The sequence below is a fragment of the Myxocyprinus asiaticus genome, chromosome 2 (genome assembly GCF_019703515.2).
Source record: "Myxocyprinus asiaticus isolate MX2 ecotype Aquarium Trade chromosome 2, UBuf_Myxa_2, whole genome shotgun sequence".
NCBI lineage: Eukaryota > Metazoa > Chordata > Actinopteri > Cypriniformes > Catostomidae > Myxocyprinus > Myxocyprinus asiaticus.
The window spans coordinates 47,723,980-47,740,857 of NC_059345.1; the positions used below are offsets into that span (position 1 = coordinate 47,723,980).

Genomic DNA, 16,878 nt, shown 5'->3' on the forward strand with positions numbered 1-16,878 from the left:
AAAAAAAAAACATACACACAGATTTAATGATTAAGAAGCAGAAACAGACTCGCCGGAGAGATTCTTTTGCACTGCCACAAGGAACAACTACATTTTTTGTTTTTTTGTTGACATACTGCAAATGAAAACAAATTAATTCAGGGAATGCTTCTGCTGAGAGTGTTTGAGAAAGAAAGAGAGAGAGAGAGAGAGAGAGAGAGAGAGAGAGAGAGAGAGAGAGAGAGAGGGAGGGAGACTAGAGTCAGAGAAGAGGGTGGTGGCAGTATCAGCAACGATTCAAACTTATAACATAGAAAACACAACAAAAATGGTATCTGTGGGTTGGGAAACTCAGAAGGCACAAACTGATTGTGACCACAGAGCGAATGACCTCTGCTCATGTCTGTCTATTGGGCATTTCTGCCCACAAATGTCCCGAATCTCCTGCAGTACTTCCTCTGGCCTCTAGAAAGCGCAATACTGACCATGCTATCCAGTCTCACATTCTCTGTGTAAGAAGCTTTTGAAGCTGTTCTCAGCATAAGGGAGATGCCTCCACAGCACATACTGCTGGCTCATGTAGTATACTGAAAACTTCTAAATTATAAAAACATAACCGGACATAATCAAGAAAGAAAACACAACACATTGAATGACTTTGTGCTTTTTTCCCAGCATATCATGACTTTTTTTTAGATTTCTTTGTCCAAGGCTGGTTGATGACCTAGAAAGATTCCTCCTCGATGCTTATATTAGTTGTTTCATACTTTTGTCACAAAGTCTACGGTATTTCACGGATGACATACATAACTGTTGAGGTGAGGGGAGATAATTTGCTGACTATTTTAGAGGCTGCTACAAAACAGTGCATTCCTCTTATTTATTATCGCTCTGCTATTGTTCGGCACAGCTCCTGAGCTGACATTAACCCACTAAAGCAGGCCTTTGTTCTGGGTAACTGGAGAGCATTGCTAAGTGTACACAGAGGTTGGTTTGACTGAACCACTTGTGCGGTGTGGCCGTGCCTTGCACTTTACGCTCGGCGTGACCCGCAACAATAGAACATAATGGTAAAAGAGGCTAGGACAGACAGGGCACTGATGGTGGGGAGAGATAGCAGGTGGCATACTGGATATTTACAGTGATTATTCCCTTTGGAGTTTGTTAATTTTTCCACACAATATATTTAAATGTATTAAAGGAATTGTTAAACCAAAAACTACAATTCTGTCATCATTTACTCACCCTCATGTCGTTCCAAATTTGTTCATTAGCACTTTATAAGAAGCTTGTTCACAGTGGCTCTCTTGTCAAGCAGGTGAACACATGTGCGACTGTAAACAAGTTTCTCCTATGCACCTAGGAATGTGCAACGGATGTCAAGATTTTCACTGAAAAATTACTCAAATTTCACCAAAACCAAATGTATGCCTTCAAAAGACTTGGAATGTGACACACAAGTCACGAGGACTACTTTTATCATACTTTTGGCTCCTTTAAAGTTGTAGTGGTGGGGGCGTGGTTGAGCGCTGGCTTGTGAATGGAGAGTGAGATCAGGAGATGAGAACGGTAAGGATCATCACCTGGCAATGATTGTCTCTAGCAGCTGTTTGTCATTGCAGTGAGAGTGGAGTTGGGCTTTAAGAGCGAGCCGGACGCCAGTGAGGCAGAGAGAGTTACCACACCTAAAAAGAAGAAACTGTGCTGAACTGTTTCCGCTGAAAAGCGTGATTTAGACTGTTTAAAAAAAAGCGTGATTTCTGAGTTTAAAATACACATACCTTATGAGTTGGATTCGCCGTCTCCCACTTCCTCCTTTTCCCTAACAGTGAACTTTGTTACAAAAGTATTTGCTGCCAATGTATTGAATACGCAGACTGATATATTCATTCAAACATCTCCTTTAGTGTTTCTCAAAAGTAAAAAAGTAATTAGAAAGTCATTTTTGTCCATAAAATGTAAGACAATGAGGTCCAAAACTTTCAAGCTCCAAAAAGAACTTAAAAGCAGCATAAAAGTATTCCAGATGAATCCAATGGTTTAATCCACGTCTTCTGAAGCAATATGATAGGTGTGGGGTTAGAAACAGACCAAAGTGTAAGTCCTTATTAACTATAAATCTTGACATTCAAAGTTTCAGGAGAGAAGCTCTTTTTCCTCATGTTTGACGCATGCGGAGAGCGCTGACAGGATAGGACACAGTGTTGCCAACTATAAAACTATAATATGGAAATGTAATGTCTCATTGATGTACAATGATTTCGGGATTGAGTACCTGGCAACCACGTGCAACGTCAAAGAACCATCATTTTGAAGGCTGCACTTGGGACGGATGTCAAGATTTATAGTGAATAAGGACTTACATTTTGGCTGTTTATCACCCAGAGTGATCATATGGCTTCAGAAGACATGGATTGAAGGAATTAGTTCACCCAAAATGTACTCACCCTCATGCCATTCCAGATGTGTATGCCTTTCTTTCTTCTACTGAACACAAACAAAGATTTTTTTAGAAGAATATCTCAGCTTTGTTGGTCCTCACAATGCAAGTGAATGGTGACCAGAACATTGAAGGTCCAAAATGGATATAAAAGCAGCATAAAGGTAATCCATAAGACTCCAGTGGCTAAATCAATATCTTCTGAAGAAATATGATAGGTGTGAGAGAGAAACAGATACATTTTTTTTTTACTATAAATCTCCACCTTGGACATGCACCAACCAGTAGGTGGCTGAAAATGAAAGTGAAAGTCACTTCAACATCAGGATGTAAAAGTGAAAGTGGCAATTGATAGTAAAATAAGAAAAAAGAAAAAAAAAAAGACTTAAATATTGATATGTTTCTCACCCACACCTATTATTTTGCTTCTGAAGATATGGATTTGACCACTGGAGTCTTATGGATTACTTTTATGCTGCCTTTATGTGATTTTTGGACCTTCAAAGTTCTGGTCACCATTCACTTGCATTGTATGACCTACAGAGCTGAGATATTCTTCTAAAAATGTGTGTTTGTGTTCTACAGAAGAAAAAAAGTCACACGCTTCTGGGATGGCATGAGGGTGAGTAAATGATGAGATCATTTTATTTTTAGGTGAACTATCCCTTTAAACTTGAGTTGTATGGGTTACTTTTATGCTGGCTTTACAGTATGTCCTTTTTGTAGCTTGAACATTTTGGACCCCATTGACTTACTGTACATTGTATGGACAAAAACATCTCATACTGTACATTCCTCCAAATATCTTTCTTTGTGTTTTACAGAAGAAAGAAAGTTATACGAGTTTGGGATGGCATAAGGGTGAGAAAATGAGTTTCATTTTTGGAAAGACTGTAGGTTAAATTAGAATTTCTCTTGTCTATTAGCTTGTGAATTAAACACTAGCTCTTGACAGTTTGCAGTGAATTACACTGTCTCAGCGCATGGGCATACAGGTGATTCACAGCTGCAGTCAATGCTTGTCAAAATTGCTTACCTAGGAACCTTACTGTAAGCAGCACTGTATGCATGTAAGCCACACAACTTAATGCAGCAATTGTGGGCATATACCAGCACCTATTCATAATCTCACCATTAAACAGTAAGTGGGGGAGCAAGGAGGAGAAGACCGAAGAGGTACGCATGTACCAAGGTTCTAATTATGTGCTAATAGCCACTGAGGAGGTCATTTGGAGCCATTAGCAAGCGTCTGTAGGTAGTTAACGGCCCACAGCATAACCCAGGCTCCTTAATGCTCCCATGGAGGCCGTTAGTTCACTGTCACCAAACGGCAGATGCCTCATTACCATGATTAGAAACCAATTGATAGGTAATAGTAAAATATGATGACACGCTTTCACAGAAATATGGACCTTAAAGAAGAGGTGCACTGTGTTTGAGCAAGGGTGAGAATGATGAGTACATGCTAAGGGGTTTTGTTCATTATAAAACGAGAAAAGTTAAGCCTTCTGTCAAAGGTCAATCATTTGCTTTTCCAAGTTTCAAGACACAGATTAAGACAAGCCAAAATTATAACGAAGCAGCTAAGTTTAGTTTTGTGTTGTAGGTTTTATTGTTCAGCAAAATCTCACAGAGATATAAACATAGTGGCTTCTTTGAGATATAAGAGTGATGGTTTCTCAAAATGGCCTGGATATTTTGAGCATGCAGTAATCATTATTAAATCCCTTATGCTCAGCATTGTTAGTAATCAATTTGAGTCAGATGTTTTCATTTAGATATTTTTCTCCCAGCCAGACATTGATTCAGATGATTTAAATTAGCATTGGTCCAGTTATCAGTCATAGACTTTATACACTTCTCTCAGTTCATCAAAGACGGGTGGGCTTTGGAGTGGCATTCAGATGCATTGTCTAAACTGTGGCCTGAAGAATATGGAAAACGTACTCCCTCTTCTTAAGTCTCATCACACCGAAATGCTGAAAACTTAGAAGTGAGCTCTAAATATTTGCCTCTGCATTATTTAACTAAAGCATCGTAAGACTTTTTGGTCTGCCACACATGTATTCCACACCATCAACCAGGAGAAAGGAAAACAGTAATGGAGTTCGGAAAGCTTCGTAGAGGGCTCACATAAGGGACCAATGTATCAGATCTTGATGAGAGGATATGAAGTAAATACACCATAGCGTGTGTTTGTTATGCTAGTGCTCCTAGTTAGTCGATGTCATACTTTAAAGGGTAATTGATGCAATTCTTAAGTGCGATTTTAAAAGTTTAGAGTCACAGAAGGTTCAGAAACTCAGATTGTTTGAAATTGTGCTCACTCCCTTCTCATTAAATCAGTCACTGTGATACTTTGAGAACATTTCTTCATCAAAGACCTGGAACAGATTATGCTCAGAGAAACTCAATTTAAAAAGTAATGTAGCCCGCCTTCCTCCCCCTTTTTCCATGTGAGAAAACCATTCTAGTGTATTTGTATGTAGATATACAGTAAACTAGGCACAGCATTAAATCATCAGACTCTTCCTGGATAAAATGCTTATGCAGTAATTTACTTGCATTGACTTAAAGTGACACTCTCTCCCGATCTATCTTTCTCTCTTTCGGACTGATTAGGAGTACATCAGTTGGACTTGGACATAAGATAAAGAGACTAATTGCTCCTTTGTATTAATTTGATAAACTTGTGAATTATCTGGACATCTGCTAAAAGATGCTAAATAGCTACATTCTGGGCCAAAAGTCCAAGTAGACGGAGAGAACTAACACCTTCATTTTTTAGAATACTGAACACTGACATGTCTGTTATAAAGGCCTACTCTTTTGGACAGGTACCAGACACAGTGCTGTTAGGCTCGTACTTCAATTCCTTTCATTATTATTATTATTATTATTATTATTATTATTAGAGAAACTACCATACCCAACCATGACATGGTTTATCTTTCCATATAACTGCTCAAACCTCCAGTGATTTTTGCTGTTACTCTGACACTTTAACTTTTAAAAGTACGTACTGGAAATAAAATGCACAGTGTTTGCATGTACTTTGATGTCTTATATATTTATAATTATAAATATTTACATTCAATGTGTGTGGTCTTGGTCTAATAGTATAAACAATCCCTGTGGGTTTGCGATGTATTACCACAACAGATTTTTCAATGTCACACAAATAACTAGCCCAGCTTAGTAATGCTGTAATGCAAACTGAGTGGCCCACAAGTCTTACTATTACTGCATGAGATATTAATATACTAGGTCTATATTGTTAATTAGACAAACCCAAACAAACTACGAAAATAGTTTATGGCAACAGACTGCAAAGATTTTTGACTTTTCTCAACTTTTGACTTAAGTACCTCACACAACCAAAATGTTTAGATTTACAATGCAAAAAAGGAGAAAAGTTAAAAATTTGAGGCAACATTATGTATTGCGATTGCTAGGAATGGGGGTCCGATACCACACTCGTGTACTCGTACTCATAAAAATGCTCCGATACCAAAAACCGATAGCATCTTTGGTACGAATGTCATTACATAAACAATCACTGCACAAATTCTTATCACATTATGTCCTAGTGAGATTATTTGACCGCAAAAGCTGCGATTTAATGAGATAAATATATAGTTTACTCTGCATGTGCGGTGCGCTTCAAATGTGAGCAGAGAACTAGTGAATGTGTGGAGACAGTGTTGTGCCGACACCTGGCATGTACCTTTTAAAGCTCCTCCATGGCTCATACAGGGAAAACACCGTCATGAGCATCAAGTGCTCTGTTTGTAGCAGATGACACAACAGAGCGTAAATTCACTTTGTAGCAAGAGGCACATACAGACTACATACTTCTTTTTTTTTTTTTATTAAATAGCAGGCTTTTGCGGTTTAATAATTACTTTGAGTCATGTAGCTGAAAAGCTACCATCATCACACAGAAAGACTTCAAAATAAAAGCTCCATCAAAATAAACGCTCAATTTAAATGAAAAAAAATATATATATATAACAGAAGTGTATCACTATTGTAAAGTTATGTAATATTTTACTGTATTACTACTACTATTACTACTATTATTACTACTAATAATAAATCAATGATAATTGTATTATATTTAAGCAATATCTCACATCTGTGATGCTCATTATGCAGTAATTTATGTGACAAAATATTACTCCAATGCTGTATTCTGGATTGTGGATATAAGCACTTTATTTGATAAAAATAATATAAATATTATGTTGAAAATTAATTGTTATATTTTCATTTGATTAAAGATTTAATTAATTCATTTATTTTATCACCATTTTGATGATTTTGTTCCGAAAAAATAAAACAAAAAAACAGGTATCGAACTCGGTATCGGCGAGTATCAGAAAGAACGTATCGGTACTCGTACTTATTCTTAAAAAATAAAAATAAAAAATAAAATATGGTATCGGGTCATCCCTAGCGATTGCAAAGTACTTTAGCCAACTTGGCTTTGTTTGTTCATTAAACGCTAAATGTCTCGTTCAGCCAATAAATTCTTAGAAATTTCACAGCAACTCACTGTAAAAAAGTCTTGTTGTTTTAACTTAAAAAAGTAAGTGTTTGTGCTGGCTTCATTTAATATAACTTGTTAAAAAAACATAATGTCTTATTAAATAAACTTGACTTTCTTGGTTCTATCAACTTAATCCTAACTTAATTCAAACTGAATATCTAAATGAATCTAATTTTATTATTAATTAATTTCATTGGATACCATAGGAGAAGCTGAGCAAGCTCATTATCTGAGATGTCTTAAATTGCCATTTGAGGATAAATGACATTACTGATTACTCTATATGGTTATATAGCAGACAGACACATGGGTCTCAACACAAATCACAATGATGGTGACACTCAACAAACACATAATCAAGTAAAAAAGATGAGCTCTGAATTATTACTACATGCCAAATAACCAAACGCATAAATAAAAGCAGCAAACACTTAAACAATGAAAAATAAGATGGTAACACTGCAATTTGCATAATTTATTCATGCCGCGGTACATGCTGGGAATCCGAATACATAAACATTATGTACATAGTTCTCTCGGCTTATATTTTTTAGTTTAGCTGAATAGTTTTTTCTAGGTTTGATAACTTATTACAAGTTTAACCAACAAAAACTTTATCTCAGCAAGATCAATCCAGTACAGTTATTCTAACACTACATTTTAAGTTATGATAACAATAAGCCTAACTCATTTTTTACAGTTAACAATCTCTTGCAGTAACACAAGAAACTTTCATCTGTCTTATACTTTATCACGCACAGTTTTAAATGTGAACTCACGTTGATCTGTTGTCACACTTTATTCAGTAAGTCACAGTGGAACCTGCCATTAAACAGCATACTACAGGCTTTGAGGAAATTTTAAACGGTAAAACAATTACAAAACACAAAACAGTTCATGAAATATCAAAAAAGTTAAATATCAAATCATAGTTTCGGACAACAAAAATTACAATTTATTTTGTTTTCATTTATTTTTTTACTCATATTATAATATAGTATAAAATACATGGGACAGCTTACCCCAATATTGTATTTATGATACCCTTGTCCTAAAAACAGTTTTTGGTTACAATCTGCCTTTATTAAATAGGTGACCCTTACCCGGAGGTATGCCAGTGTGGTTTTACTGTGTTCAATTCTTCCAATAGCTATTACAAAAAATATGACGCTATTAGAATTTTAGTTTGGAGCATTACGTTTACAGAATAAATAAATAGAGGGTTTTGAACTAGGTTTTCAACCACTCCTATAGAAAACACAAATTTATGTAATTGGATTTTTGACTCAAAACCTATAGTTACTGAGATACTGTAGCTTTTGTGACATCTTCCCTGTGTGACAACAAGCCCTGGTCTCCCCTACATATAAAATCTTTAAGGACAATAGAAATACATAAGAAATAAGAAAGGATGCTCTGAGCCCTCCCCCTTCCCCTTGAGCACCTGTTGCTCGCGGGCAGTGAGCAGACACGTGACTTGAGCCGTCAGGATCTTTCGACCTTTTGATTCCTGTTACAAGTTGATATTTGCGAAGACAAAATGATCAATCTCAAATGCTGCCCTTCCAAACACACCAGACAACGTGACAGTTTTACCTTATTCTCTGTCTTTTCTACCAAAATCCATAAAATGGATGCCAATCAAACCGAACGTATCCACATTTGTTTATTTGCATAAAAGCCATGAAAAAGTAAACAGGCAAGAAACACAGCCGTGCGATTCACTTCAACAACAATACAGCTGTCCTACTTTATCCACAACAAATGTCTCAACTTCATTTAACCCCAAGCACTTAAAAATAAATGATAAATAAAAAAAATGATAACACACTTCTGTGTGAGGACATCATTGCCCTATATTGTTGGAAGAGTGCATGTTTAAGTCCATATGGCAACTTCCTTTTGACCTGCTTTCCCGTCCTCGTCGTGTATTGTCAGGCCTGTCACTGATAAAGAATCACTTGACTTGCTATAACAAGTTCAAAAGAAATGGAGAATCCATGAAGAATTGAGTAAAGGAACACCCCTACTGCTTTCACTATCATTCCCATAGAGATAGTGATATTATTGATGGGATGATTATGCTAATTTCTTTAGAGGCACAACTTTTATTTTGGAATTTGTTCAAAAAGGAATTTCATACACATCAGACTGGAAAATGCGGGCTGAATTCCTGCGCGTTTAAGGGGCAGCATGGGAATCTGATTTTCATAGTGAATAATGAATGTGCTATCTTTTAAAACGTGTGTTTTGTCTGGAACGAAAATAAAGAGGAGGCAAGCCTCTGCCTCGGGAGTTTAATAACGATTAATGCTTCTTTGAATAGACTAAACATCACAAACATATAACTGCAAAGTGAAGCAGAATAGGAATGGAGAAATGAGCCCCTCTTAAAGTTATTACAGGATAAAATAGTTCCCTGAATGATGTTAAGAGTAACTGTTTTGTTCTTGCTGATATCATTAGATGTCACCTCCTAATTTACAGAAATCATTCATAATCAGTCTAATTAATTTAGTGTTTCTAATTAAAAGAAATCAGTCATGAAAACCTGATGTAAAATAAATAAATGCACAAAAAGTAGTTTGCTTACTACATAAATAAATAAATACTAAGGGACTGTGCACTGTAAAATCTAATTAGTTGACCTTCCTTAGATTTTTCAAGGCAATCGGTTTGCATGCTTTTTCTAAGTAAACACTTATTTGGCTCAAATAAATTGAACTTAATTTTTTTAAGTACTGTTAACTAGTTACAAGTAAGCTTAACTCATCCATGATTAAAGTATTGTTGTTTTGATGTAATTATTTAGATTGGGTTATAACATGTTTTATACAGTATAAGGGAAATTATGAGTAGACTCTCGGTTAGCCATATGGCACACTGGACTCTACTTAATACTTCTTAGTGCACATAAAGCTACACTTTTTCTTTTCTTTTTCTTTTTTTTTTTTTTTTTTTTTTAAGTACATTTGAGTAAAGAATGGCTTAAACTTAACAGGCTCCAAGTTCACCAGAGGTAACACTAATCACCCTCATGGGGACTTCACAGAAATCTCACTTCTCAACCAGCTACAGCAAAACAACAATAATAGTCATAAGAACTAAAACTCAATACATTTTTAAATAATAATAATACTAATAATAATACTAATGATAATAACAATAACAATTATTTTACTACACAAGTTCCCTTGTTTTGAACAAACATAATTTATTCAAGCGCAAGGGTTTATGGGTATTCCACACAGCTGCAATTTTGTACTTGGTAATTTTGAGTTAGTAGTACACGAAGCCAAAGTTTAAAGAACTTATGTATTTGAGTTATGATTCCAAAATGTGACACTTCAAGTAATGTTTAATTAGGACCACTTGTTTTTTTATTTATTTTTTTTTTATTTATTTTTTTTATTAATGACAACTTTAGGATTTAGAGAGTAATGGTTACTTAATTAAAACTAGTAAAAATAGTAAAAACTTAAGATTAAGTTGAGTAAACTATTTATTTATTTTTATAATTTGAGATTACTATTAGTATTTACAGCATTTGACCATTATGTAAAGTATTGTATATATGTTTTTTTATTATGTATTTATTTACTTATGTAGATAATTTTATATTCATATTTTTGTGCATTATTTTTTTCTTCTCTGTGAGGAAAAAAATAACAGTGAAGTTAGTTAGATGGGTAAACTATTTTAAGGAAGCTAACTGCTTCTTTTCTTTTCCTTCTGATTGATATGTGCTACCACTGTTCGATATCCTGAATAATCAATCAGTAGGCTAATCAGTTCGTCTGCATTCGAGCATCAGTGTCCTTTTCTCCACGAACAGTCACATGCACTCCCATTCCCTGAAACCGATCCTGTTTTTATTATTACCACCACCACCAAAGCGCTCCCTTAATTACAACATAATCATTATATAATCCCCCCCCTTTTTTTTTTTTTTTTTTTTTTTGTCAACTGCCGGGACACTGAATGTATAATTACATTATTCTGCCTCTCAATCAATCAAACATAATCCTCATGTAAAGCAGCATCGACCTGAGCGCTACTGTCCTGCCGCTGAAGTTCAGCCCAAAAAGTTGCATGTCCTCACCGAAGTACTACCTTTCCAGAGGACATTCTCCCACGTCTCTGAGCGAGCGTCTCGACCGGTGCCTGGACCCTTTCCCTCATTCTGTGATGAAGAGTGAGGTTGTTGGTTAGGCTACGCGCCCCGCTGAGTGGCAATTTCATATCATATTTACAAACCCATAAGCTTCCTCATGCATTTGTTTTAAAAATGCGCTCCAGTGCGACGCGTGAGATTAGAAGAGTGTTGAAAAAAGCGCTTCCCATCTTGACCGCTCTCTGTTTGCATATATGTGTGTGCGCGCGATTGTGTGCAACATAACCGGCTTATTTACATTAAATACGCCACAAGGTTACAGTGCAGATGAGCGTCATTTTATCACTCATTACTTCTCTCTTACACTGACTGATGCTCGCGCGCTCTCCGCTCATCTCACTGGACTTTTTTGCCGAGGATACAAGACTTCAGATAGTTTCCCCAAAAGGTAAGAACGTCTATTTTTGAATTGTATTTGTGTGCGAGTGTGTGTTTTTTTTCTTTTCTTTTCTTTTTTCTACGGTGTGATTTAAAAGGCGACGGGCATCAAAGCCAATTACGGCGCGTCTGAATGCTGACATTGTGAGTGAGGATAGACAGATTTTAATAAGTGTTAACAGGGAAGTCAAGGTCAAGAACATGAGATGATGGAGTGAAAACCGCGTTTGAATATCCTCGCATGGGGAAAATAGACGGGTAGAGATTCTATTCCGCGCACCGTGGCTGTTTTATCAAGGGTTCAAGCTTTTTAGTCCCATCAAATGCCGCAAGACTGTCTCCGCTCTCTGTGAATGGACGACAATGGAGTGTCTTTTTAACGGTACAATGCATTTCACCGTCCAGATAGGGGGAGTCCGAACGGGAAGATGTGGGAAATGTCTTGTGATGCTGGCTGATCGGTATCAATGAACGCGTTTATATTGCGAATAAACTGAGCGAAGACGATCAAAGGCGCTTTTTCATCACTCGGGATGCGCGAGGAACAGTTGGGAAAAGGATTCAGAAGAGGACGATCATAACAGGTCCGAAGCGCGCGCGCGTCTGTATACTTTAACCCTCTCAGCAGTATAAGAAAATGATCAGCTCAATCATGTGGACATGCCTCGTTATTCAATGATGATAATCTTTCCCGACGCATCTTGTGGCTACACGCAGGACGTCTGGATACATTTAAAGGTAAGAAGTGGCGAGATCAGGAGTGGGTTCGCGGATCGTTTTCGCTCGATTCGCTTTCAGAAGTCAGAAGTCAGTTTGCGCGAAAGATGTGTGTATGTGTGTGTGTGTGCGCGCGCGCGCGTGTGTATCATTACAATCAGGCCTTTTTAGCAACACGATCGAATGCAGTTTTAATTGTCTAAAACGCTGTCGTTTGTTGTCACGAGATAATAAATCGGCTTCACATCACAAGCATATAGGCTATTGCACGCTGATCGAGAGATCTTGATACACTAAAAAAAAAAAAAAAAAAAAAAAAACACACCGTCTTATTTAATTCCACTCTCATACGCAGTACTTTATTAAGGAAGTATAAAGCAAATTGTGCATTATTGCAAAGTGCACCAAAGCTTAAAATCGATGCGCACCAGACTTATTTTCGCGACTGCTGGCCAAGCAAAGAGATAAGGAGCTGTAAGAAACTTCCCTCTTTTCCAATCTCTGCTCAAACTTTCCAACTTCACCCCCAAGGGCTTTGCGTTTAGGATTTCAGCTAAAGTGAGCACAGATCGGTTGGAGAATTAGGATCAAAGTTACCCGGTGCATGCCATGTGTCAAAACTTGTGAGATGGAAGAGCCGGTGAGACCTGCCATTTTGTGCTGTGATCGACCTCTTATGAACAGAAGCCTTATGATGGCATTCAACAACTGAGGGCTAAATGTCATAGCAGACTAAAACACCTTTTTATCTGCAGGGAAAACACGCACGTCTCCCCTGGAAATGGAGATTTTAACGACTGTTGCGAACATTGGCGTTTGGGGAAATGATGTAGGCTGTTATGGGAGGGAAAAAAGGGAAAGAAAGTTGTAAGAATTGAAGATTGGGAGAGAAATGCACGCGGGATTGCGGGAAGAATTCAAGATGAAATGCATGCACGTAGGCATGATTTTGAGCGACTTTTCACCGCGTTTCGACTCTGAATAAAATAATTACACGCATTGTTTTGCGCATATTTTGTAAGTCCACAAATCTCCAGCTTACATTTGTAACATTCTCAGGGTCAGAATAATGATATGACACATTGCATGACCTCGGTGCTGTGCTTACCAATCTATCACACACACTTCAGATGCTTCTGCAGTCGCAGATAAAGTGTCATTATTAATCTAACACATTTGTTCAGATCCAGGTGCAGATTGCTCTTGCCAGCTTAAATAAGGAGATGACCCAAAACTTTCACTGAAGTGAAAGAATAGCCAGCTGTATAGCCTAAAACACACGCACACGTGCAGCTTTTGTAGTACTTTTAGTTTGTTTACATCTTCTGCAATGTTAAAATGAGATTACTGTTTTTTCCTCATTGTTCATTGTTCATGGAAAGGGACAAATAGCAGGCGGTGCAGATGCACCGTCATTGTTTAACGGATATTATGTCTGTAATAGCGTCTGGGCGTAGACATTTTTGTCAGCTCTTTTCATTTTTCTGATTTGAAATGACATTGTGATGTAGTCAAGTCACACATTCTTTTTTGAATCAGCATTAACATGACCACAAATATACTCTTGTGGGCTCCTTTATACTAAATTAAATTAAAATCAATCAATCAATCAATAAAACGCATGCTAGAATATTGTGGACAGCGAGAAGGGAAGAGGAAATAATCATGCGTGCATAGTCGTGTGTTTATAATTGAGAAGCCAGTGGAATTTAGGTTATCAAGTGAAATATTTGATTAATTTACCTGCAATCTTTAAGCATATTTAATTCAAATGTAATACAAAATGTGTTTCAGAACTGCACTATTATTTTTAGCTGTTGTTGTGATGCTAAATATGCGCCCTCATTTAAAAAAATAAAAAATAAATACTAAACATAACTAATAATAAAAAAAAGCTGGAGCACAATGTTTTTTATTTTGCCATCACAAAGACATATTCCACTGAAAATGTATATAACGATAACATGGAATTTATTATCTTTGAAACACAGAATCATCTTTTTTGGGGGGTTTTTGGAGAGGAAAAATATCAAACTCGTTTAAATGCAGCGAGAGAGAGGGTGTTATGAAGACTCTTGCGAATACACTCTGCCAGAGCAACTGATAGCAGTTCGATGGGGCTAAACAGACCAAGCCAATCCTGTCAAAATGTCTCTTCCCTGGTGTGTACGCTCTCATTTACATATGCGTCTTGCTCTCATTCGGCAGGGAAAGTGTGTGTTGTGTGGCACAACTTGGCAGCATTCGAGAATGTTAGTGTGTTCCCAGGTCTGCGTGCTTGATGCCGCCGTCACCAATAACCCCGGTGTGTGGAGGTGCACTTCCCCAGCCCTCACCATGGCTAAGGGCAAGGCAGTGCCAATGGGCAGTTCAAAGCCCCCCCCCCCCCCCCACACTCTCTCTCTCTCTCTCTCTCTCTCTCTCTCACCCTCTCTGTCTCCAGGCCTGTCAGTCTCAAGCTTAGCCGCCTGGATCTGCGCTTGAGCCTTGGAGACTTGATCAAACAGCCATTCCACACTTAAATGCCTCCCCGCTCCTTTTAATTGGAGGAAATTGTCTTCCAGATGCCCGGGTCCTAGCCAGGCAACTCTTGGGGAACGGTGTGGCAGGCAAGGCCGCGTGTTTAGGTATTAATTGATATGTGCTGTGGAAACACCGACCCCACGCCCCCACCCCATTGTCGCTCTCTTTCCCTTCCTCTCCAGCAATGAAGACTTTGGTCTTTCCCTTCGTGGCTGTAGAATCCCTAAACACCCGGAGTGTCACATATATTTGTTTGGGCGCCTGTACGATGCTCTTGGGTTAACAAAGTAGCGTAAGGTTGTTCAAGCTTTTTTCAACCTTGGAAAGGATGGTTATGTTAACTTAAGGGAAAAGAGGTAATATATCTGTAGTTATGACATTTAAAATCCAAATGAAAAAAAAAAAAATACTCAAACATATTTGAAAATAATTAGATTTATTTTATTGTATTTTTTCGTTTTTTGTTATGTATGGGATTGTTTTCAAACTTGTGTTCCTAATCGCTGTGTGAAGTTCTGGGTGTGGTCCTATACATATTGCTATAGAATCCACCACTCTCTGAAAGTACATTTAGAAAAAGAGTGCCCCACATTACTCCTATGCCTGTCCTCTCCAATTGATTAAGCGCATAATTCCCTGTCATTCAATATCCTCTGTGTACAGCCGAAGACACAGTTCAGCATGTCACTTTATGTAATATAAATGGGAATGTTCAGTTACTGACAGATGTCAACTTTTGTATTTAACAAATAATTATAGTGGAATAAGGACATTTCGTTATGCACATGTCACTTATAAATGAGTGATGATTTCTAAGGCTTTTCGTAGTTGTTCGAAAGTGAGTTGGGGGGGGGTAGAGGAGTGGAAGTTTTTGAGCGGGCTAATCACAGACGTCAGTCAGTGTGTGATCTAAGAATAAAGAGTGCCCTGACAGATGAGGTGGTGACGGATGATCTTGTCTCCACTGCCTCATGCCAGGGTGCCACCAGAAGGAGCGTCTGTCTGTCTACAGAGAGAGAAAGAGAGAGAGCAATGGGGGTCTTTGGTAATACGGCTTGCTCTACTCCACCCCGAGGCTCTTTCCATGAAAATATATAGATAGACTAATGGTGCTGCGAGGAATATTGAGCAATGGGAGACAAGCATACGTTACAGTTAAAGTTAGCCTGTGCGCAAATGACAGAGCTGAACAGATGTGTGCAGATGTTTTGTATCCTATTAAGTTTTTTTTTCTCTCCTTCTCATAATTCTCTCCTCTGGGAGAGCGAATGGGTGGACAAAATTCACCCCCCCTCCCCCTCCAACATCAAACACATGCACATCTCTCCTGCTCTCCATTGCTCTCGTTTTTTCATTCTCTCCCTCGCTTCTGAGCTCAAAAAGAGAGATGGTATATATAAATGCTGTGGGATATGTGGTCATTGGAAAGTGTTGAATAGGGACAGGTGTACATAGCCTTGGGAAACTCAGTCAGCCTTTGGTTATGGCCTCACTCTTTTTCCATAGAGGGACACCTAGTCACCCGCACACCCGACCACACTCCATCTGTCCTTTTTTCAAGACTGGCATCTCAACTTGGTTTTTGTTACTGCATTTATAGTCTTTCAGCAGTAACCTCAATTAAATGTACTTTTTATATTTAAGAAAAAACAGTAACACTTTACAATAAGGTTGCATTTGTTAGCATTAGTTAGCTACATTAGTTAACATGAATTAACACTTGATGAACAATACTTATTAAGCATTTATTAATCTTTTGTTAATGTTAATTTCAACATTTAGTAATACATTATTAAAATCAAATGTTGTATTTGTTAACATTAGTTTATGCACTATGAACTAACATTAACTAACAATGAACAATAGTACTTTTATTAACTAACATTAACAAAGATTAATAAATGATTGATTGTTCATGGTAAATAATGCATTACCTAATGTTAACGAATGGAACCTTACTGTAAAGTGTTACCGTAAAAACAAACAAGACTAATTCCTATGCACTATACAGCACCATCTTACATGATGGCTTGTTTTTGAGTTGGTGAGAAGCACAAAATTACAGTCATGTCATCTCTGCAGACAGGGGCTTTATGCAAACAAGCAACTTCCTGT

The 16,878-nt window shown here is 37.5% G+C and overlaps 1 protein-coding gene and 1 long non-coding RNA gene across 6 annotated transcripts in view; one reads left to right on the forward strand and one right to left on the reverse strand.

The window, feature by feature from the left end:
- Nucleotides 1-11,204, reverse strand: part of LOC127410118 (uncharacterized) — a 36,038-nt gene extending 24,834 nt beyond the window's left edge. Inside the window, exon 1 of the long non-coding RNA XR_007892082.1 lies at nt 11,074-11,204. This is a non-coding gene — a long non-coding RNA (uncharacterized LOC127410118). The remainder of the gene's footprint in view (nt 1-11,073) is intronic.
- A 222-nt stretch (nt 11,205-11,426) lies between these two features.
- LOC127409838 (zinc finger protein 536-like) overlaps nt 11,427-16,878 on the forward strand; it is a 245,656-nt gene continuing 240,204 nt past the window's right edge. For 2 of the 5 annotated variants that reach the window (XM_051644698.1, XM_051644747.1), the window contains exon 1: nt 11,427-11,533. The gene's annotated coding sequence lies outside the window, so the exon portion shown is untranslated. Of the gene's footprint in view, nt 11,534-11,619; nt 12,262-16,878 lie in introns of those variants that run through there. The other 3 variants (XM_051644708.1, XM_051644728.1, XM_051644718.1) reach the window with 2 other exon arrangements.